This window comes from Mirounga leonina, unplaced genomic scaffold, assembly GCF_011800145.1.
Source record: "Mirounga leonina isolate KUSES-001 unplaced genomic scaffold, KU_Mleo_1.0 Mir_201, whole genome shotgun sequence".
Taxonomy (NCBI): Eukaryota; Metazoa; Chordata; class Mammalia; order Carnivora; family Phocidae; genus Mirounga; species Mirounga leonina.
In genome coordinates this window covers 17,667,232-17,690,468 of record NW_023270504.1, presented here as the reverse complement: position 1 = coordinate 17,690,468, position 23,237 = coordinate 17,667,232, and the positions used below count along the sequence as shown (strand labels likewise).

Below are 23,237 nucleotides of genomic sequence, written 5' to 3'. Positions count from 1 at the left end.
ATTCATGACAAATGTTCTCTGATTCAGAACTGTAGTCACGATCTACAGAGCCTGTGTTACTCTTCAATATCCTATCAGCCCAAAGTCTTTATCTAGAAAAAGTTGTTCTTTATCCATATTGAGTCATTAAACATGATTGAAAACATTTCTTAACTGCATCTTTGATGTCTCTTCAGCTTTCCCTTCTGGGGACAGCTCAGATTCAGACAGCCATGCCTAACTGTTTAGCTCCCTAACTGATCCCGTCCCCACATGTCCATTCCAACAGAGCAGTAAAATGTCTGGTAGTCAGTAACTCACAGTCATGTCATTCCATTTATTCAGTCACCACATATTTATGAGCATCTATTGGCTACAAGGAAAAACAGGAGAAATGTGATGAAATCAACTCTACCCATCCCAGTAAGAGAGTAAGAGACTTAACTCAGTGGATCAGTCAGTGTTATACAGGAGTTGTAAAATATTATGACATGTGTTGGGGCCCTTGGGTGGCGCAGTTGGTTAGGCGTCCAATACTTGGGTTTCTGCTCAGGTCGTGATCTCAGGGTTGGGAGATCAAGCCCTGTATCAGGCTCCGCGCTCAGCAGGGAGTCTGCTTGAGATTCTCTCCCTCCCCCTCATGCTCTCTCTCTCTCTCTCTGTCTCAATAAAATCTTTAAAATATATATTATAACATATGTAAAAATAACTGTAACACAAGATATAATATGAAGCACCTTATGAAATTGCAGAAAAAAAACTTTCAATGTTGTTAGAAGGAACCAGGAAAAATTTAATGGGGGTGATTAGTAGACCTATAGGATGAGGTGAATTTTGACTATAGGGAAAGACTTTCTAATTGCTGCAGGAGTAAAGAAAAAGGCAGGAAATGTGAGATATATATATAAAGCATCAAGATCAAGAAGCTTAGGGCATAAATTAAGATACATGACTACAAATAATAAGTTATATAACAGACTTTGAATTTTATCTGATGGGAAAGCCACTGACAAATTTTAACCAGAAGAGGACAACATCAGTTATGAATGGGCAAAGGGGAGCCCAACTGGCCTTCACAAATCCAGGCTTTGAATAAGTTAAGAGACTTCATTCAGAGTCTTTGGAATGCCAAGCTAGTGCGGCAGGAGGGCTTTCCCCAACAACAATCCCCAGCTTTGTGTCCAAGATTGATATTCACAGCTCTACTTAATGGATCCTAACTGTGTCATTTGGTCTGGCAAATTATATAAAATAGTGGAATAAAAAGAAATTACCTGCAAAATCAGAGGAAAGTATATTTTTAGAAACAATGAAGGAATAAAAGAATATAAGGCAACCTAATAGTAATAATAATAATATTATCAGATATTTAAATCTGATCATTAGGATTGTATAATTAGGAAAGGTAAATAATATGGTTCTGAATTACATCTAAACGTCTGACACAATGTATTTTTAATCCTCAAGAAACTGTATACCAATGTTCCCCAAAGCAGAGCCTTCTTGGATAAATGTTCATATAAGGTCTCAGGTAAGCTTAAGAAACACACACTCCATTTCAGATCAGATTCTACCTCGCTAAATACAAAGAGACAGTATTTCACATATTGCTTTAAAATTTTAGAAAATATATTAAGAATTAAAACTACCACAAGTTTCTTCTAATCATATTCCTGAATCTACTTTTTTCTTTTTTTCTTCTGAATCTAGTTAATATATTCTATACATAAGAGAGAAATGCCACAGATTTTAACTAAAATAAGAAATATATTTTCATATAGCTGAAAAATCCAAAATATTTCATGAAAAAATTAAAAATACATATACAAACCTAAACTCTAAAATTAAAAAAAAAAAGTTTGGGTGTTTTTTTGGTTTTTTTGTTTTTTGTTTTTTAGAGAGGGAGAGATTGAGAGTTGAGACAGGGATTTGGGGAGGGACAGAAGGAGAGGGAGAGAGAAAATCTTAAGGAGGTTCTAAGCTCAGCACAGAGCCCAAGGAGGGGTTCAATCTCAGGACCCTGAGATCTGGACCTGAGCCAAAATCAGGAGTCGGACACTTAACTGACTGAGCCACACAGGCATCCCTAAAATAAAAAAGAATTTTTAAAGAATAATTGTTTAATTAAATTAGAACTATCCTACAGGGTAAATGATCAAAAGACTATATGAAAATCTACTTTACAAAAAAAAAAAAAAAGAAAGAAAAAGAAAAAAAAAGGAAAATCTACTTTGTTATATCACCTGCACAAAAATTTTATACAATTCAAGTAAACTATTACTTAAAAATCTAAAATATAATGAGCTAATTTTTGTCTGCTTCAAACTCCGAGGCAGTACCTTGATGAATTAAAGAAACATGATTTCTCTGAAAAATAAACTGGAAAGGAAACTTCTCTACACAATTTATTTCAGAATTATATAGAAAATGAGTATAAACATCTTATCCTCTCCAAAGTCATTTTCTCTTATATGTAATTTACTTAAACGGAAGAAAGTGTTTCCAAGCCTATCTGTAGAAAAACAGAAACCACTTTTAAAACACCCCAGGTATAGTAGATGCAGGGATATCCTCCTTAAGGTGAGAACAGGTCAAAAGACAAAATACATACCATTCCCAGAGCATATATGAATTTTTTTAATGTTTTATTTATTTACTTGAGAGAGAGTGTGTGTGTGAGAGAGAGAGAGAGAAAGTGTGAGGGAGAAGCAGGCTCCCTGCTGAGTAGGGAGCCCTATGTAGGTCTCAATCCCAGGGCCCTGAGATCATGACCTGAGCCGAAGGCAGACGCTTAACCAACTGAGCCCTGAGGCATCCCTATATATGAAATTTATATTAAACATAACACTGACACTTGCTTTAGAATTTGGCCTCTAAAGCTGATCAAAGCTTTGCAACAAGGTTAAGAATAACTCAAGCCATAAACATCCCAAGGAACCTCACCTGTGTATACTACCAAACATCTATGCACATGATGTTTGTATGGGCAGTTAAAGTTTCTGGTGTAAATTGATAATGTTCCTTATGGTGTAGTCTTAATAATAACAGTCACATTAGAGGAAAATCAACATATCCACAAACGTACTTCAAAAAAGAGCAATATAGGCATAACCATGGCATCTGAATTCAAGATTGCATTACATTTCCCAGCACCAAAACAGAGATGCAACCAGTTATTTACTCTAGTTCTCCATCTAGTTTATTGTGATACAATATTAACTCTTGTTTTTAAATAGTGTAAGTCTTAACCTTGCACTTAATCACTAGTAACAGAACAAGGAAATGACTCCTCCTGAATAAAATTAAATGTAACAAATCTATAAGAGCTACAAAAATAGATCTCTATATAAGAATTATATATATTTCTAAGCTCAAATTTTATAATATAAAACAATATAACATAATTAAATTTTTTGAAAGAGCTGTTCCTTAAAAATTTCCATTAATTGACTATTTAAATATTTACAAGTTCCATTAATATACATGGGTTTAGGGGAAGGAAAAAAAAAAAACTTTAAATACACATATTCACTACATTTTAGGTCCCAAGCAAAATGTTTACACAGAAATTTGGCAGTGTTAAGTCTGTGGACTCAAAGCCAATAACAACCTAAGAAAACTGAACTTGGTTAATAAGCAAATTTTCATAGTACAACTAACCATATAAACAATCCAAAGAAGTTAATATTTATAGGATAATCACAGTATTTTGCATATCAGAATAATTTAAAAGTAACTTTAAGAAACATTGATATATTATGTCTGTGCTTCCCCAACTATTATTAGTCAACAGATTTCTTCTTACCTACAATCTGGGTGGCGGGGGGGGGGGGGGGGGAGAGATTATTCTCTTAAACACATGACCTAAGAGAAGGAAATCCTTTAAATCCCCAAGAGGCAGGACTCAGAACTCTGAGGAACCTGAGGTACCAATTTCAACAAGTTCAGAATCCACTTGGAATACCAAATGGGAATTTAAAATATTGTCAAAAGGCTACCTGGGACTAAAAGTATAACTGCATGTTTCAAGGTCTACAAATATCCTCTGTAATAATTATGCCTCTGAGAGCCCTCCTTAGCAAAGTAAATATTCACAAACTCAAACTTACCTACCCACACAATCCAGGCAAGACTCCTCTAAGCGATCTTCCAGGCAATACCGAGAGGATATTTCTCTCAGTTCCCTCTTGGTGCCAAGTGACCTTCGGCATATCAACAGAAAGGGTGGGACTCTAAGCTTCAGTTTCAGCATTGTACTGTAGTGAACAAAGTTTCTCCTTTGGTTTCTCTAGGGCGTTAACTAAGACTTCCTCTTCTTGTTAAGTAAGTAAACACAACCACTACTACATGTCCAACTCTTCCCTAAGGTGATAGAATAAAACTTTAAATGTTGCAAATAACAATGGCTAACACTAATTGAGAACTTACTATGTGCTCTAAACTAATATTATACGCACAGACACTATTATTATCCCCATTGTAAAGAGGTGGAATCTGAGGGATAGGGGTTAATAAGTAACTTGCAGGAATTCCAGGTACAGCGATATGGTTAAATGAGCTAATGAAGAAGACCTTCCACCAGAGATGCCTAGAAAAGATGAAAAAGAGTATAACAAAATTTTAAAATAAATACACAGCTTTACTTACAAAAAAGAAAAACCCCTGGTACTAAACCAAAGCTAGAACCAATGGCCAAAGCGGTATGCACAAAAGCAAATACTGCCAGTTAAGGCCTCCAGGAAGGATCACGGATGTCTCTTTAGCACTTAAGTATAACTGAAATTGGTAAGGAGATGCCCCCTCAAGTAAGGATAAGGAGCTCAGAAGAAAGTATTTTCTCAGGAGAAGAGTTAGGCTAGATTTCTGGCCCTGCTTTTCCTCAACACGGGGTATAACCTACCCAACTGCACTCCGGTGGTCATGTAAGGGCAGAAGAAGAGATCTCAGGCACACAAGGTATAAAGTTGGTGTGGAGGTCCTTTCATAAAACCAGAGCTATTTTCAAAAGGCTGCAATCACATTAAAAAATGATGAGGAGAACAGGACAAAGCTACCCACTGTCTTAATAAACGTCAAGGGAACTTGTCTCTGAAATCTGGATAAAAGTGCAAAGGAAATGCTACAACCAGAAATTAAAAGCCCTAAGCCTGTGTCACAACAATTTTGAAGTCTGAATTTGTATGAGAATCGTCAAGCTAAGAAATTAGGATAAAATTGGGTTCTGCGCTTATGATATCCCTGGAGTATCTGGAAGAAACAAACATGAAACCACTTTAGAGTAACACTCCATAAACAAGGCCACATGGGATCTCTAAAAGCTAGAAAAACCAAACCAAACCAAAACCGAAAAACAATCCCCACTGAAGATGAGCCTGTAATTTAGAAATTACAAAATATGTAAAAAATGATTTCCTATGATTGGGCCATTAACAAGTATACCAAACAGAAAATTTAGCACTCAACTAATTTTGTAATGTGAAGACAGAAAAACAAAGCATTATTATTAAGAAACGGAGGAAGAAAAAAAAGCCTATAAAGAATAACTGAAAAAAAGGTTTTACAAAGACCATACAGAATTTATATGCAAGATATACACATTCTCTGCATAGAGCACCCAGAGTTCTCATCAAGTTTCTATAACTTAAAAAGAGAATAGCGTTAGTATAGATACACAGAATTTTAAAAACATACCTAGAAAAACAATAGTCAATGCAGGAACTCAGTTGTATGGTAGGATCTATTCCACACCAACTTTCCCTCTCTACTATTTCTGACCACTCTGCCCTTGCAACTCCTCATTGCTGGAAATTCTGACCCATCCCCCAGTCCACCGCGAACCATCTCCAGCACCCGTGCAAAAAGGATGGAGTGGAAACTGTGATGTGCCACCCAGATCCCCTTTCAGGACTGAATGATTTATTCCCCTACTGTAGTGCTGCCAGCAAAGAGCCCTCAGCTATCAGCTCTCTTGAGAACGACCTTGGCTGAAGATTCTCCTCACACGAGCTCTTGCTCCCTTCCCAGGGCAGCCCACACCTAAAGACTGGTTGACATGGGGAGTATAAAGACTTGGCCCTCTCTCCCCAACTGGAGACAATGGTGAACAGCCATCAGTATTCAGAACTCCCCATTGGGTCAGATCTCCATTAAGACTGCACAACAGGGGTGCCTGGTTGGCTCAGTCAGTTAAGTTTCTGCCTTCGGCTTACGTCATAATCCCGGGATCCTGGGATCGAGCCCTGCATTGGGCTCCCTGCTCAACGGGGAGCCTGCTTCTCCCTCTCCCTCTGCCGCTCCCCCTGTTTGTGCTCGCTCGTGCTCTGTCAAATAAATAAATAAAATCTTAAAAAAAAAAAAAAAAAAAGACTGTACAGTAGCCTAACTTCTCTTCTGCCCACTACTGGTTTCTCCCTTCCCTCCCACAGGGGTTGATCCAAAGAGCACTTTCTAAGAAACTTCCAGCACACTAATTTTCATCTCAGAGTTTGTATCCTGGGGACCCCAGACTGCAACAGAAGAGCATCATAAACAAAAAGGACAGGATATGGGGCAGCACTTTAAAGGAGTGAGAAGAGAAAAATAATAAAGTTTTGAAACCAATGAGGAGAACACCAGAAAGTGCTAATATCTCTTCGGCGAGATCAGTAGCACAAGGGAAAGCCTTTTTCAAAATAAATAGTATAATCACAAAATTCCAACACAACATTTCAATTGTCTTGCTGAACTTGAAAGCCAAAAGGGATCTTACAGGGTATACCGATTCCGACCCATCTTTTTAAAGATATCATCTCTTAGGTCCGTGGGTCTGCTAAATGCCAAAAATGTCACTGCTTAGATATGGGCCATTTATACTCCTAAGACAGTCATCTTCCTAATAATAAGTTACTGGTACCTTTAATTCCCAGCTGGAGAGCAAGGTTACCAGTAGAGATGTATGTATGCAATTTCCATCTTCCTTCAATAGTCATGGAAAAATGTGCAGCAACCAAATCTATCATGTTCCAAAAAAAAAGTATTTCTTATGGCTACTTCTAGTAAATGCTCTCTCTTAGGACGGTGAGGAAATAAAAAAACACCCATGAGCCTCGTTTACATTTGTCCCATGGTCCAAGCAACAGAATTTTGATATACCTTTTGGTTCTAAACCATCAGTAAAGATGTTAATGATGGCTTTATAAAAGATTAATCTGGTTCAGGCTGGTATATAACTAATCATTAAAAGAATACTAATAAGAAACTGCATGGACTAAAACCACATTCACTCATATGCACGCTCAGGATGCCAAATACATGGGACCAATCTAAGCAAGGCTCCCAGGTATTTGTTGATTGTCTCACCCTTCTACCATAGGGCAGATTACCAGAAGTAGCCATGAGAAATATATTTGGAACACAGAAGATTTGGTTGCCATAGGTTTCCCTCTAACTACTGAAGGAAGCTGGAAATTGTACACCCACAGCTCTCTACTGGTAACCTTGCCCTACATTCCACACTTCGTAACCACAAAGACAGAGGCAGACAAGATAAGCTTTAGCAAAACGTATCAAGTAAGACCACTGGATTGGCAATGACAGGAAGTCATTAACATACATTATTACGGCAGGCAAGCAGAATGGATCAACAGTGTCACAATACATTCACTTTGGGATTATGGCAGAACTTCATTCTCAGTTCCTGTACATCCTCAGTTCAATCACAGCTCCTCGTCTGTCATTCGTTACTTCCTCTCCTAAGAATCACCATCTGCTTTGTCTTCTGTAAACCACCCCTTCTGCTCCTTCTGACTTTAAAACTCTTTTTTAATGGAAGAAAGAAACTAATATGTTACTAATCTGAGAAAATCCAAAAGAAGTTTCTAAACTCTAAATTGCATATTGTCAAATCTCAATTACATACAAGTTAAGCTAGCTAAATTCGTATGGGTAGAACGATCAACCAAATGCTTTAACAACTTATCTAGAGATGAAGTAGCAGTGCAATATAATTCATATTTGGGGAGAATCATATAAAATTATTAATATATTATAGGCATACGAAAGAGCAAATATGCATGGCATGTGAATGAGACGAAGAACCAACTTGTTCTTACGAAAAAAGACTGAATGAGTTACTGTCATTCTGGAGCCACTGTTTGGGCACAGAATCTGGATTAAAGGTGGAAAACAAACAAACAAACAAAAAATATGATGGACACGTCTCAGAATGAATAAATACAAACAGCAGGACCAACAATATTTATTCTTTATATAAGTTATGTAGAAGAGTGGTAGCATAATTAAATTTTCAAGTCTACAGATGGCTTGAGTCTCTTGTAAGTTAGGAAAATACTGATTTGAGAAAAATGAACTGCAAAATTATGTAACAGGGTAAATAAGGTAAAATGGTAGTTTCACCTTAAACTGGTAAAGTTTAGGTATATGCTCAGGGAAAAACCACATAAATTCATTTGGTTATGGATATTAAATGTCATTTTTCAACCTAGGAATCACCATACAGTTCTGGTAAGTCACATTCTTGTTTGGCAATTACATTCAAAAAGAAAAAAAATTAATGGTGAAAAAAAAAGATTTCTCATTTCTATTCGTGTCCTATAACCAAAGACAAGTAGTAAAGTGTAAAGATCTCAGCACTAAGAAACTGAAGACTTGTGTTTATGCACCAAGTCTGCCACTTAATAGCTCTGTAACCTTGGGCAAGTAACTTAACCTCTCTCGGCCTCCATTTCCTTACCTGTAAAAATGTGAGATCAATGAGACAAATTTGTAAGTTCTCATTCAGGTCTATTCTAGAACATTTACATAGTTCAAAGTTAAAAACCGAAAATCTGCTTAATTAGATTTTGGCTAAAACATAGTAAATGGCAGTTTTATACTTTTCAACATAAAATGGTAACTTTTCAGAAAAATGAAATCACTGAATAGTCATGATATCTACCAGCTGAGCTATTGACGGGTGCTAATAATCACGATATCTAATGATAAATGAGGAAAAAGTATTCGCTGCTTATGAGAACATGTGTCAATTTTTTTTTTTAAAGATTTTATTTATTTATTTGAGAGAAAGAGTGAGAGAGAGAGAGCACAAGAGGGGGGAGCGGGAGAGGGAGAAGCAGACTCCCCGCTGAGCAGGGAGCCCGATGTGGGACTCGATCCCGGGACTCCGAGATCATGACCCGAGCCGAAGGCAGTCGCTTAACCAACTGAGCCACCCAGGCGCCCGAGAACATCTGTCAATTTGAAACAACACTTTTCACAGAACCTTCAATTCATGCTGAAAAATTCTGATTTAAATAAACTCTGCTAAAGCGCAATAAGTGTAAAGAATTTCTGGGAGGCAGGAAAAATGGAAACTTCTGGCATATAGTGACAGTATTTCCTATCATTATTAAGATTTCACTCAGAGCTTCCTCATTTCACCTGATTCAGAAGGTGCTAGCATTCCACATAATTGGCTCAGTGAATGCCTATCAAAAGAACTGACAGGATGTTCCTTGTAAAACACCATTTTTTAAACACATCATCCCCCACGACCTGTGCTTTCCACAAAAAGTTAAACTCTAAAAAAAAGAGAAAAAAATGATAGAGGACTACTTTAGTTTATTAAAATCATGGCGTGCTTCTGGATTTTTAAGTGCCATTTGGAAAGAAAAAGGCATTTCATTTAAGACTACTAATCCTTTCCAGAGTATTTTTACCATAACTCTGTAATACAGTCAAGAAATTATCACATTAGCTAGGTAATGAGACTTAACCTAAAAACTATAATCATGTGTTAAAGCACTGGGAAGAAAGTCACAGAGGAAGAAAGGGAGGGGGGCAAATCAGCAAATACAGAACATGAACTACAAATGCTCCTAAGGTACTATTTTATCAAAAAATCAGCAGACATGCCCAATTTTAATTTCAAAGCGTATACCTACTGAAATACTGCAAAGAATCGTCATATATATCCTTGAGCAAGCCGCCTTGAAAAATTAAATCAGGAAGCATTACAACAGAACGAAATGCATGTTTTCATTGTAGCAGTTTAGAAAAAACTGTATAAATAGCTGTTAGAATGACTTAGCTTAGGTCATCCTTCAAAAATAAAACCTGCAATTAAATTTGCACATCAAGGGATCCTTGAAGCTCAAATGTTACAAGTAGGGATGGTAGAGGGCACTTAAATCAGACAAGCTGCACAAAGAACTGGAGTCACAGAAAGAGAAGCCATTATAGCAAAGCTTCAACATGATCTGAAGCTGAATGTCACGGTATTTCATATACTGTGATGATATCAGATACATGATACGAAATTGCCAGAGGCTATAGCCACTTTAAAAGCGATTTAACTTCTTTGAATATCACTGGACTAGAGTTTGCACAGGCAGAAGAATATATACTGATATGGCCTTTGGCTGAAGTGTTAATACAATGAAAGTTTAGCCTGGTTGGACAAAATATTAAGGATTACTTTCAAGTTTATTTTCAGTGAATAAAATATTGATCCTCCAAACCAATTCTTAATCTTTGTTTAGGGTGCAGTTTCAAGACCTTTCAATGACAATTCTAACACTAGTATCTAATTCCTTTGTATTCGGGACATGGGGCTATGGGAAACAGATTCAATAAACTTATGTCAAGAAGTGAAATGTGATGGTCAAAAGAGCCATGGATTCGAAACCTAAAAGCTTAACTTTTTCCCCAGGCTCTACAATTTAGTCACATGACCTGAAGCAAATCATTAATGTAGGCCATAGAATACAGCCGTAAACAACTTAGGTTCATGTGCAAAACGGGTACAAAGACCAGTGCGGGCGCTGACAGCTGTCTGACTTCGGCCAAGTGATTCCACTAAGTCTGTTGGCTTGTCTACGAAATGAAAATAATAGTATCTTCTTCAGAGGCACTGAATGGAATAATGCATGTAAAGAGCACAGCATGGTGTAAAAAAGTGGTTAATTAATAAACGGTTAGCTTAAAAAAAACACCACTACTTCTCTGGGGTTTTTTTACCTTTTAAGTAATCTACCTTGGATGTTGTCTTAGAATAATTTCCTGTGCTTCATGTCATCTTTATCAGGTCACTGATTTCTTAAGAAAACTAAGCTTTCTCCATTTTAAAAGAATTTTGTTGGGGTGCCTGGGTGGCTCAGTCTTTAAGCGTCTGCCTTCGGCTCAGGTCATGATTCCAGGGTCCTGGGATTGAGCCCCCGCATCAGGTTCCTGCTCAGCGGGGAGCCTGCTTCTCCTTCTCCCACTCCCCCTGCTTGTGTTCCCTCTCTGTCTGTCTCTCTGTCAAATAAATAAAATCTTAAAAAAAAAAAAAAATTTTGTTCACAAGTAGGTAACCTTCTGTATTTGCCTTTAAAATCTTTTTTTCACTTTGGCTAAATAGATAATTAAGTATTATTTTATAGTCACCTGTGATCCTATTTGGTCAACAATCCAAACCTTTTGGTATTTTTGACAAAATTCCCAAAGTCTTTTCAAGATCAAATTGATAAGTTTCCCAGAGGGCCCTCAGAAAATCTCAAAGAATTTGTCTCTCCTCTTATAAAAGAGAGATGATAGTATAATTAGGTTTATTTGGTATGGTAAATTCCATGGGAAAGAATGCCAAATAAGAAGTGTGATAAACACTCACCGGTTATATGTTTATGGATATATCTTATTAATATAGGTATTCCAGAAGTTGTACAACGTTCACAGAAACTTGTCAATACACTCTTTGTCCGGTTATTACCTTAAATTGTTGTATACCGCAGAAATAACTAAATTTTCCTATCAAACGAACTCTCATCAGATTTTAACCATGACTATTTCTAAGTCTTCTGTCATCCACAGAGCTACTGTTCTGCTCTGATTCCTTCCTGAAAGTGTTCACAGTCATCTACTATGAGAATGCTCCAGGATGGCATCACTTGAAAAACTTTAAGACTATGCCACTGGAATGGGTAAGAATTTCCAGAACTAATGAAGAAACTGATGGATCTGTAAACCTGGTAACCAAAGATCAAGCAGAATAAGAATTAATTATAAGGGATGAATGAACTGACGTGGATGATTATAACTTTTGTCTGAAGCAGTACTTTTGTTCTTTAATGCTATATTTTTCAGATTTAAGGAAACCTTCTCCTCTTAGAATTTGAGGATTTTGAATCCACTAAGAATCTGAAAACTCTTAGTGAGTATTCTTATTTTCATGGCAATATAGTTATTTGCATAAGTTCAATAAGTCTTTCCTCCCTATAACAAGACACCATTGTAAACATTGGTTATATTAGAAAGACTTTGACTGGAATGCCATATTTGAGAATGATATGCACAGAATGTGATATGACTGGACAGCTTTAAGGAAGTAAGGTTGGCTTTAAGGAGCCAATGCTTATAAAGCTCCCCTTCTAAAAACTGACTAGTAGCTTGCTTATAGGATTTCTGCCTAATAGGTAAGTAAGGAAGGTCACATACTAGCAGAATCTAGGAACCTCAAGATATTTGGGGGACCTCAAGAATAGAGGAATCCACCCACATCTATAAGTGTTGCAGGCAAAATCTGACAGGGAGTCATTGGCTTGGTCTCCTAGCCTCAAGAGGCTTTTAAAAGTCCAATCTTAGATTCCTCATTAGAAGTTCCAGCAAAGATGACTTTTAAAAAGCATATATGGTGAATCATTCTTCTTGCTGCACTGATATAAATAATCAGGCCAAATCAATGAAACAAGACTTATTTTGCAAACAAATTGGTCTTACTTAAACTATCTTTGATTTAAACAGGGGTGACTACAGACACAAAAATTAAGTTTCAATGGAAAATTAGAGTACATCCACATGGGTATTAAATTCTAGTCCTCTTCACTGTCTTTAAGGTTTTGTTATCTACCTAGAACGTGCCAGATCCTGATTTCTTCTAGTCTCCTCCAATACCTAGCCACAATTCTCCAAACTAATGCTTCCAATTTTTTCTCCTGCCCTGCTGACTTGGAATCACTAAAAATTAAAAGTGTCTCTTTCCCAAAGCCCAGCAAGTTGAAGCTGGACAACTTGATATCGTCCTCAGAGAAATCACCACAACAGCTCATGGTGGACAACCTTCCTGCCTGTTGCTCTTTGGACCACTCAGAAAGTTCACCAGAGCACCTGATAGCATCACCAGAGACATTCAAACTCCAAACCAGGAAAACCTGCCAGATTACTACCATCTGCCCTCACCCATCTAAAGATGCTTTGAGTCAAATATCTATAAATATTCTTCATGACTAACTGCCCTCTGGATTCAAAAACCATGTTTATGGTTTGTTCTAACCATTAACATTTTTTTTTCCTTTTGTCTCCATAGAAATATCCAGGACAGAGAAACTGGTTCAATGTGCTATGGGACAATCCAGTAAATCATTTTCTAGACCAAGAAAGTTCTTGACGAAGTTTCCAATGGAGGAATGAATGACATGGTGCAGGACATACTACCCCCACAATATGGCACTTTGGCAAACTGAATATTTTAAGGCAAAGTTTAATTTGTCAGTTTAATTTGCAGATCCAGCCAAAGACCCTAAGAGGGTTGAGGTAAACTTTTTCCACCCCTACACTCCACAGATGCTATCCTTCACTCTCACCAAAACTGCATGTATATCACTTGAAAAATCTATCCCAATTTGACAGAGGAAATTTTTTTACACAATTCTTAGTTTAGCAGTGATCCCTTATTAAAACTTTGCCCATAACTTCACATTTTTCTTGCTGATTTTTCACTTTTCTTTTAGATCAACAGGATTCATTCTGTTAGTTGTCAGAATAGATTTTTTATTGTGTATGTATAAGGCATAAACATACGTAACATTTATCCTCTAGACCAAAATAAACATACACCTTGCATTTACGTTGTCAGTGTCAAGTTCTAACTTAAAAACATAATGTAGACCTATTCTATATCTGCATCTTAAAAAAAAAAAAAAGGTAGTAGGTTAGGTCTTTCGGTAATCTCAATAATGTCAGATATTATTCCCTAAATTAACAACCACATTTGTATTTCTTTTTTAAATCTGATACATCTGGCAACACTTTCTATATACCTGCCCAGATTATTCTAATTATACTTATTTTTTTAAGATTTATTTATTTATTTATTTATTTGAGAGAGAATGCCTTGGCGGGGGGTAGGGCAGAGGGAGAGAGAGAATCTCAGGCAGACTGCAGGACAAGTGAAGAGCCCAACTCCTCGATCTCAGGACCCTGAGATCAAGACCTAGGCCAAAATCAAGAGTCAGAAGCTTAACCAACTGCACCACCCAGGCACCCCTATTCTAGTTACATTTAGTCCAAAACCAAAAGTGCCTGTTGGGTAACTGCCAAGTTAAGATCATTTTACACATTAACCTAATGCCACCTTTTCCATCTTAAAGACGGCATACCTTAATTTTTACTGTAAACACAGAATTCCGTTTTTAAGATAACCAATATGTTGACTATGCTAGTATTAAAGCATCATTTCATTTATGTAAGGATGCCTATTGTCATTCTTTCTTTGTTTCCTACTGACTTTGAGTATTACAGTATTCATTCACATAACAGAAAAGTTCTTTGGCTTCTTAATAAGAAATCAAAATATAACCCATGAGTCAGTCAGTCCCTAAGGCTTATGAAATTTCAGAACTTGATGTCAAAATCTAATCCACGTTTCAGATTCCCAGGATAAACTGTGCACTTTACATATAAGATGTATTTCAAATACCACCCAAAAATCTCCATTCACTGACTTCAACAGTAGGGAAGACTAAGATGCAGAAAGAACAAGACAGCTTTTCTTTTCTTTTTTTTAAAGATTTTATTTATTTATTTGACACAGAGAGAGACAGGAGAGAGGGAACACAAGCAGGAGGAGTGGAAGAGGGAGAAGCAGACTTCCCGCTGAGCAGGGAGCCTGATGCGGGGCTCGATCCCAGGACCCTGGGATCATGACCTGAGCCGAAGGCAGATGCTTAACGACTGAGCCACCCAGGCGCCCCCAAGACAGCTTTTCTGTTAGTAAATTTTGTTGAAAGTTTTCTCTATCTTTAAATATAGAAATTAATTCAAATCAACTATAATTCTATTTTAAAATTTGGCTGCTATGATATAGTGAGTACATATTAGATAGTCGCTTACATGGATTTTCAGTAGATTTTTACACAGTTCTTTTAGAAAGACGCATACATATGCATAACTCCCACACAGATTCTCCTGGCATTGCTGCTGTTTTGTAAAGGGGCTCGTTTACAGACAACTCAGTATCTGCGAGTAATAGATACTGCTTTCTTGTTAAAACCTCTCAATCCTCAAGGTTTCCCCCCCAAAATTCAAATAGCATAAGATGCATTAAAATAATGAATCTTCAGTTCAGTTTGTATCATTTTGATTCATTTAACAATGAAATAAAATTCAGTATCGAAACAAAAGATCACCTAGGTATCCTGTTAGGGAACATGAAAAATACTTTGTTTACTTCAAGAACAAACAGTATTCTGCACTCAATTAGGATACCACTAGCCTAGGGATCCATGCCAATAAATTAAGATATGCCAGCAGATCTTCTACTTGCCTGCTAGATCTCTAAACCGATTTGTATTCATTTACGGGGACTGTCAGTAATTATAGCAGCAACATGCTTCATCTCTACCACTAACTTTGCAAGGACTGAAATCCTTCCCAGAGAGTGTATGTACGCACACATTCTGTAGTTACATAGCATTTTCACTTGCATTATTCTTAATTCTTTTACTTTTGTTACCTTATCCAAAAAAAAATTTTTTTTAAGATTTTATTTATTTGAGAGAGAAAGAATGAGAGAGAGAGAGAGAGAGCACATGAGAGGGGGAGCGGGAGAGGGAGAAGCAGATTCCCTGCCGAGCAGGGAGCCCAATGCGGGACTCGATCCCAGGACTCCATGATCATGATCTGAGCCGAAGGCAGTCGCTTAACCAACTGAGCCACCCAGGCGCCCTGTTACCTTATCAAAAATTATACAATGGGGTTACACTAGTGACTCTCAGTCATACGGTGCCTCAACCACTACTCAGTACTGACCTTGGACATCAGACCTGTAGAAATCTCACTACAACAGCCCTGATCACCACCAAAGAACAGAGAGATGGGTGAGGGAAAAAAAAATACAAATGAAGGGGAAAATATGAATTTTTAAAATTCCTAAGCTCTGTCAACAGTGTCTTAAACATTTGTTGGAAGTTCGTCTCATGTAGTATTGAAGGGGAAAGGAAAACTCTTCCTTTGTCCCCTTCCAGGTTCTTTGGCTGGTCTAATAATTAAATTGACATAAAACAGATTAACAGGAGAATAACAAAATAAATCCATATGTATGGAAGCTCTTAGAAATAAGAGCTTCAAAGAAGTAACCAGAAACAGGCAGCTTTTATATGTTTTAGACAAAGAAAGAATGTACTTGTGAGGAAGTGAAAAGACAAAGGGGTTTGGGTTTGGGGTAGGAAATTAGTAAAGAAGTAGTAACAAGGTTTGTTTATACAGCCCTCTCAGACTTGAATTCCCTCTCTTTGGCAATAAGGATGCTTTTTACCCTCCAGGTGCAAGGAGGATACCCTTCACATGGGGAATTTATTTCCTGCTTTCAGAGGGAGAGAAGAGAGTCAGTGTCCTTCTCGCATGGGCTATTTCTTAAGTGACTTTAATTCACAATGATCAATATGCCAAGGCAGTATATTTTGGGGAAGCCTGCCCCAAACGCATCAGTAGGCTGACTGGTTCATAAAAAATACAGAATTTTCCCTTTAGGTTATATTAGAGATATAGATACACATATTAAATAGAGTTTGCCCTTTAGGTTTATCTGTATTACAGATCTACATACACATACTAAAAGCATACAAGTAACACAGGTATATTTATAAACATTGAACACAGCATAAATCTAATTAAATCATACTTATGTATAAATGAAAGGTCAGAAGACTTTAATCTGATAGCCAGTGAGGAGTCAGTCAGTCATGAAAACTGAATAAAAAGAAACGTTTCAGTAAGCAAATTGCCACTTCTTTTCCAGTAAGGATAGAAAGGCTTTGTGGGGAGTTTAATATCTGAAGATAATTCCACAACAAAAATTAAAGAGCCTGATAAAGCAAGAAAGATTGTTTCTTTCACATGAAAGACAAGTTGAAAAAGAATACAAGCAGAAAAACAGCAAGAAACAAGAGGGATCCTTATTGTCCAGGATGACAGAGTGATGGGTTTGGGGAAGGGACTGAGAATTTCATACTCTCCATGGGATATAAAATTCAGTCCCTGTGGTTGGCAGGAAAAAACATCTTAAAAACAAATCACCTGGAGAAGGCAGCACTGGCTCAGTAGAATTCAAATATATGCCAAAGTCCAGGAAAAAAACTAGAACGAAAGTTCTACAGTGGTATATGCCAGGTGGATTTATGAAAAACAGTCAGGAGGGAAGTGCCAGGTTTTGTCAAAAGCCTGTTTGTCTGTGGAGTGACAGCAGTGAGTGAAGAGAAATGCATATGTATGTATATAGATACACACACACACACACACACACACAGGATGCTTTCTTGCTGGACACATTAGTGATACAGTAGGCATTCCTCCAAGCAGTGAAATGGCAATAAGAGGCAGGTTTTGAAGGGACAATGAAAAGCTTTATCTTTCCATTTATTTAATGTAAGTTGGTGATTAATTATTCCGCCTCTCCTTGCCTCCTAAAAGAATGAATAAATTAATAAAGATTTACTGAGTGCCTATTATGTAGTGTGTACTACATTAGGTATAAATGAAATCCTATAGTCGTCCTAGAAGCAGAAATGACTATAATTTTATTAATGACGTGGAAGTAAAAGAAAAAGAGAAAAAGCTCTTCAATTCAAACTAATTAAATGGAAAACCATTTTGATTACTGAGAGTTATGGTTTAGAGAGGACATATCATAACCAGAGCTAATTTAAACTTTGTTGCATATATGCCTCCTCAGATTTAAATTATTAAACAGATAAGAAAGACTGTAATTCAGTAAGTGATATTTTTCTCAGGGTTTGAAATTTACTAGCTCTCTTAAGTCATCATTCCACTCGGGAAATCTTATAATTTGTATAGTTAAATCTGAATTACACACAAGTAACTAGTTTTAGTGTTTAAATCTCACAAGGCCTGTGGCATCTGGGGTTCTCACTGGTTTCCTGGCTGATTTAACTTCGAAACACCTAAGGCTGTACAGAGCTGGGTTTGCTATAGGAGCACTGACCCCAAGTAGGAAATTCTCATTATATCCAGTTTGGCCATTTGGCAAAACAGAGTGTGTGTGTGAGAGAGAAAGAAAGAGAGAGAGAGAGAGAGAGAGAGAGAGAGAGTGTGTGTGTGTGTGTGTGTGAGTGTGTGTGTGTGCGTGTGAGTGTGTGTGTGTGCACATGTATCTATCTCCAAATCAACAAATCACTACCCCCAAGTCACTGATTCACTGTTCTGCTTGTATTCACCCCTCCTCATTCTTGGGTTATATTTTATTATATATATATTTTTTAAAGATTTTATTTATTTATTTGAGAGAGAGAGAATGAGAGACAGAGAGCATGAGAGGGAGGAGGGTCAGAGGGAAAAGCAGACTCCCCGCCGAGCAGGGAGCCCAATGCGGGACTCGATCCTGGGACTCCAGGACCATGACCCGAGCCGAAGGCAGTCGCTTAACCAACTGAGCCACCCAGGCGCCCCTCTTGGGTTATATTTTAAACCTAACTGAAACACCTTAACATTTCTTTTAATGGGCTGTAGAAACCTACAGGTTTAACTTCACGACAGCAGATCCACTGCCACAGGTTATGTAAATACAGTAAAGCAAAAAATATGTAATGTTGCCCCAGTAAAATTAAGAATGGATAAGCCTAGTTCCCTTTATCATGACATTTCTGTCAATTTTCTTCTCTCCCCCCAAATAATGCTTTCAACAAATGATGAAAAGTTTACAACTACAGTACAGGATAATAATTCCCCACCAGTTCTGATTGCAATGGCAATCATGCTAGTTAGCATGAAAGGAAATAATCAACAGATTAAAAGCACTGATGTAGCTAATTCTACTAAATCACTAGTTTTGTATTTAACTACATGCTTTTTAGTGATGGAAAATTTAACTGTTGCCTAAAGTGTGGGCAACTGGTAGTAAGAAAACACAGGTGACCTAATTTGGAAGAATCATGCCAACCATAGAACTAAGCAGACTATTCATCCCCATGGTAATAACTCTTAAAAAAAAAAAGACACAGAAGCCAATTCATAGATTCCATTTTCAAACCAGGGAGCGACTTGGGGGTGTACATACGTATATAATCTATACAGTGTCTTGTGCCAAACTAATAACATGTTTGGATATCTTCATCCAAGAGTTGAAGCTTAAATAAACGACAGCAAGTGGCCCTTTTAATAATATTGACTGCTAATACATGGAAAGGTAATCTGTTCCTCAGGCAAAGAACCACAGAGGATGTTACAAAAAACACAACAATAATCAGGAACATTCTCCAGGGTGCTGAGTCATCAATTGAACTTGAAAGGTCAGGCATTTCTCTTAACAGCATCATATCTACCTGAGAAGAGCATATTGCTTTGTGACTTGAATACAAAAGAACCTTATAAATCTAAGACTTTATACGTTTATTTTTTTTTTTTTGTACCCAGTTCCTTTAACTGTTCCCCTAAGCTCTGCTTTTGAGCCCTTTGCTTTGCAGGTGGCTCTTCTTGTAAGGGAACTCAGGTTTGTCCACATACGCAGATTTGTTAAGAGTCCTCTGCCCCGTATTTATAGGGCCTCTTACCACAAATAAAATGGGTCCCAGGCTTATAGATTTGAGGTGAACCTGGAGATGTGTCACTCAGATACCCCTTCAAGGAATGACTTGTTGGGGCACCTGGGTGGCTCAGTCTGTTAAGCGTCTGCCTTCGGCTCAGGTCATTGTCCCAGGGTGCTGGGATGGAGCCCCGAGTTGCATCGGGCTCCCTGCTTGGCGGGAAGTCCGCTTCTCACTCTGCCCCTCCTCCTGCTCATGCTCTCTCTCATCTCTCACTCCCGCTCTCTCACTCGCTCGCTCTCTCTCGAATAAATAAATAAAATCTTTAAAAAAAAAAAAAAAATAGGAATGATTTGTTGCCCCAGATGCCGGCAGCACAGTCAACAGACAGCCTTGAGCAATCAGCCTTTTGAGGGACTGCCTCAGGGGCAGCAAGCTACCATGCCCAAGGTCACGCCCTTCCCAGGGGGGCCCACAACCAATGAGTGATCAAGATGGGGGTATAGACAGTTGGCCATTCCAGTCCAATGCAGGACAACTTTTACAGGCCATTTTTGTTCCAAAACTTATGGTGGTGTCAGCAGTCTGTGTCCTTGGTCCTACGTAACCTGATTCCTCCCTCTGCCTACTCATGCCATATCGAAGATTTCAAATAAGCTTTACTGAAAACAGTCATTTCAAAGATACAATTTCCAGAAACAGTTAAAGCACAATATATTTTGGTATCAAGCTTTGGGAGCAAAATATTTAAGCCAATAAAAATATGCTAAAAAACGCAATTAAAAAAATTAAAAGACAAGCCATGGACTGGAATATTTACAAATCATCTTTCTTTTAACATTTCTTTCAAGGCAAGTGTACTGGTGACGAATTCCTAGTGTGGTACTGTCCTTGTTTTGTCTCAGAAAGTCTTTATGTCTCCTTCATTTCTGAAGGGTCATTTTGGGGATACAGAATTCTAGGTTGGTGGTTGGAGGTTTGGTTTTCCCCATAACTATAAATATTTCACTTTATATTCTCCTCGTGCCTACATGGTTTCTGAAGAGAAGCCCAGTGTAATTCCTCTGTAGGTGAGCTACTTCGTGTGCTGTTGGCTACTCTTAAGAATAAAAGCACAGCCTCGGGGTGCCTGGGTGGCTCAGTCATTGAGCGTCTGCCTTCGGCTCAGGTCATGATCTCAGGGTCCTGGGATCGAGCCCCGCATCGGGCTCCCTGCTCGGCGGGAAGCCTGCTTCTCCCTCTCCCACTCCCCCTGCTTGTGTTCCCTCTCTCGCTGTGCCTCTCTCTGTCAAATAAATAAATAAAATCTTCAAAAAAAAAAAAAAAAAGAATAAAAGCACAGCCTTTCCCTCTAGCACTTGATTCCATATTGCCAGTTTAATTTAACCAATATATATTCCAAACACTGAGCTAGGTACTTGGAGAGGATCTGAAAAACACGGATTCCATAAGATAAATCAGAACTAGGCTGTTCATGTCTATAGGGAGCTTAGAAACTCAGAGGCTTTAAGACAGAACATTCTGTTTTGTCAATGAAACTATGAAGTTTTTGAGGGTAGGGACTTTATCTTTATTGTGGTCAACCACTACTCAATCTTCTTTACATTTGCTTCCTGGGTTACTAAGGAGAATTACAAACTGGACAATCAGGCATTCTATAAATCTCTATCAGTCTTAGTTGCTCTCTGACTGTTGGCCATCAAAACTTTATATCTTTTTGGTTCCACAATAAATTCCCCATGGTAACCATATTGTTATAATAATATGGTTATATATTATAATACAGCACGCTCCTCTTTTCTGTCACCCCCCTCAGAAAATATTACACTTCCCATTTAACTAAAAAGAGACAAACCGCATGCCTCCTTAACTACATGTAAATAAGAAAATCTTTTTAAGAAAATCTTTAATAGTACAAAAGATCTACTAGATGTTAAGTATTGTTTTAAAAAATGGATTCACAAATGACAAGCTTCCATATGACATTTCAATATTCCAGTTACTCATTTCAGAAATGCATCTCAGGCAGAAAGTTCAGGCAACAATATATCTTATAGTATCTTAAAGGCATGTCTTCGTATCATCTGGAAATATATCCTTTTTGGATAAAATAATCAAAATGTTCTGGGCAACTGTTATCCAAGTTTTTCACTGATTTAATCAAATCCCCTAAACAGAACCTTTGTCCTCTTGGAAATATTTATTCTCTTTTCAAAATATTTTAAGGGTTAAATTCAGAATATAAAACTTTAAGATAAGCTTTTCACCATTTTAAATGTTTCACTCACTCAGGTCTTCTTCACCTCATGCGAACTTCACACTAACAATTCAAAGAGCTAGAGTATTTTCCACATAGAAACATCTTTTTTCTAGTATTCCTGCATAAAAAGATTTCATTGCATTCTATGTAAGCATCAGCAAGACAAAATAAAGTGTGCCAATTTGAAGACAAAAGGAAGCTGAATGATTAATCACTATATATTTCTGTTCCTTAAAATCTGATTTTGGGGGCGCCTGGGTGGCTCCAGTTGGTTAAGCGTCTGCCTTCAGCTCAGATCATGATCTCAAGATCCTGGGATGGAGTCCCCCATCAGGCTCCCTCCTCAGCAGGGCGTCTGCTTCTCCCTCTCCCTCTGTGCTCTCTCTCTCAAATAAATAAAATCTTTAAAAATATAAAATAAAATCTGATTTTGTAGAATTTTTTTCATCATATCCATAAAACAAAAATACACACTTAAAAGGTAAATGTTTTAAGTGCTTAATACTTTTTTGTGTGCTGTTTTTGCAAAGATAAACAGTTTAAATAACTGCCTACTTCCGAGAGCAATTAAATCCGAAGATAAACTGCATTTCAGAAAACTCTAACACTATTCTCAAAAACAGCTCAATAGTGACCAATTAACCCATCTCAGTAACTTCAGTCAGACATGTTGACCTATCTCTAAGCTGGGACTTTCTCATGTTAATGAAGATGATGAGTGTATCAGGGAATCCACAACTACACACAACTTCAACAAGAGACCTTATTTATCAATGCTGCGTTCTGTTACAAGCTCACCTATACATAACTCCCTTTGGGCTTAATCTCATAATAATGACAGTGATAACAAAAGATTGAGGGAAGAGGATAAATCAACAATGACAATAATTACCTAAGCACATATTTGTGCTCCATACCACCCTGGGCACTTTCTTTTCTTTCTTTCCTTTTTACCTTTGTTTGTTTGTTTGTTTATTTTAGAAAGAGAGACAGAGAGAGAGCATGGGGGGAGCAGAGGGAGAGGGAGAGAGAGAATTTCAATCAGACTCCCCGCTGAGCACAAAGCCAGACGCGGGGCTCAATCTCACGACCCTGAGATCATGACCTGAGCCAAAATCAAGAGTCGGAGACTTCACCAACTGAGCTACCCAAGCACCGCCATACTGGACACCTTCTGTAGGCTACCTCCTTAAATGCTAATAATTCAACGGTGTCAGTAACACTATACC

At 37.6% G+C, this 23,237-nt stretch overlaps 1 protein-coding gene across 6 annotated transcripts in view; it reads right to left on the bottom strand.

The window, feature by feature from the left end:
* Positions 1 to 23,237, bottom strand: part of EPS8 (epidermal growth factor receptor pathway substrate 8) — a 177,382-nt gene that overhangs the window by 93,746 nt on the left and 60,399 nt on the right. The window contains exon 3 of one of the 6 annotated variants that reach the window (XM_035028148.1): positions 22,037 to 22,126. The exons of 3 other annotated variants lie outside the window; for them this stretch is intronic. The gene's annotated coding sequence lies outside the window, so the exon portion shown is untranslated. Of the gene's footprint in view, positions 1 to 4,088; positions 5,383 to 22,036; positions 22,127 to 23,237 lie in introns of those variants that run through there. 2 more of the 6 variants (XM_035028150.1, XM_035028149.1) reach the window with 2 other exon arrangements.